Below are 1,748 nucleotides of genomic sequence, written 5' to 3' on the forward strand. Positions count from 1 at the left end.
ATGGATCCCCAGCCATCTAGTAACACATAATGGGTCTCCAACCCCAGTCACCTAGGAACACCTAATGGGTTTACAGCCCTCTAAAACCCCTAATGGGACCCAATACCCGCAACTCTTAATCACAGAGGCTACAAGTTTGATCTCACGCCCCAGTGAAGGGAGGCAGTGAGGCGACGCAGGTCCTGTACAGGTCCCACAGGGAAACTAAAGGTGTTTTTTTTCACTACGTCATTGATTTATCTTCAATAGTGAGCATAACTTGGCACTAAATCAGTGAGTAGATTATCAGCACAGCACCACGCACTGATATCTTATTATATCCTAATACTTAATTTGCAATTAATTTGATTATATAAATTCCTTTCAATTTCCTATTTAGTTATGTCAGTGAACGGCTTCAGAAATTGGCTGTTGCTAATTATGTCAGGCATGTTTGCTCCTCTTATTGTAGTCTCGGTCTCTTCATTATGTTGTATCAGTTTACTTATTGGTTTATAAAACATTGGTAACAGGTATTCTGTTCCAGTCTCATATGCTATGAATTTTCTTCATAAATGTTAAAATTACTTGCTCCAAGTCAACTCTCATTATAAAATAAAATATTTTAGTAAATTTGGCCTCATTCATCATATTTCTATCTTCTTTAATTTACTTACTTGTGGACAATCTATGTTCCAAACACATTATTGCATTTGCGTTTTTACCTAATGAAGTACTGGAGATAAAATTGCTACAATATTTAGGTTATAAATGTCAAAGTCAATGACATTCAAAGATTCTTTCACTAGAATATATTTTCCTCCTCTTCGAAATAATTCATTTTTGTATATTATTTAATTGACTTCAAAGGTTTCCTCATTCATTATCCTCTAATTTAAATTTATTTCCACTTGAAATATGATATATGTTTGACTTAATAATTCTTTCAATTCAAAGTGCTGGTGCTCAACTCGTGTACATTAATGTATAAATATTTGATTGAGCTTGTCTGTTACTATTTTATTTTATATATGAGCTCTATTATACTTTTATATAAGAGCTCTATAAGCTCTTTATTATTTCTCGGGTTTTCTGAGCCAAATTGTTTCGTTGATACGGGTGTTTATTTACTGTTATATTAGTTACTATATTTACTGTAGTATTAATATATTATTAGTTATATATAATCCATATATCTTAAATCGAGTCTGTCTCTTTGTCTGAATAATGTTTGCAATATTATTGGCTTTAGTCAATGTTTTCTTTAATATCTTTCAAATGATTTCCACTTGAATTCCAGTTATCTTTCAGTTATCCTTTAAATGTCTTCCACGTGTATGTCAATTGATTTTCACTTGACTTCTACTTGAATTCCAGTTGCCTTCAATTGGAAAACAATTAAAATAAATTTTAACTGAATTTACCTGAGGGCCACCATATCTCTAGTGGCCTGGAAGAGGACCGCAAGCAGGTTGCTTGTCTGAGGGCCTCCCATATATCTTGATGATTTTGTCAGGCTGAATGTTAAACTGAAGCAATGTTTTGGCATTTATGGCTTCGGCAGGTAGGCGATTCCACGGGTTTGTAACCCTATGGGTGAAAAAGCATCTTCTGTTTTCTGTCCTACATTGTGGCTTGTTAAGCTCGAAACCATTGTTCCTTGTTTGGGTTACATACCCATTGGTTCTCGCCGGCGCCAGGAATCGAACCCCGGACCACAGGATTACTAGCGTGCTGTCCACTCAGCCACCGGCCCTGTGATCCGGATC

This window comes from Procambarus clarkii, chromosome 3 (genome assembly GCF_040958095.1).
Source record: "Procambarus clarkii isolate CNS0578487 chromosome 3, FALCON_Pclarkii_2.0, whole genome shotgun sequence".
NCBI lineage: Eukaryota > Metazoa > Arthropoda > Malacostraca > Decapoda > Cambaridae > Procambarus > Procambarus clarkii.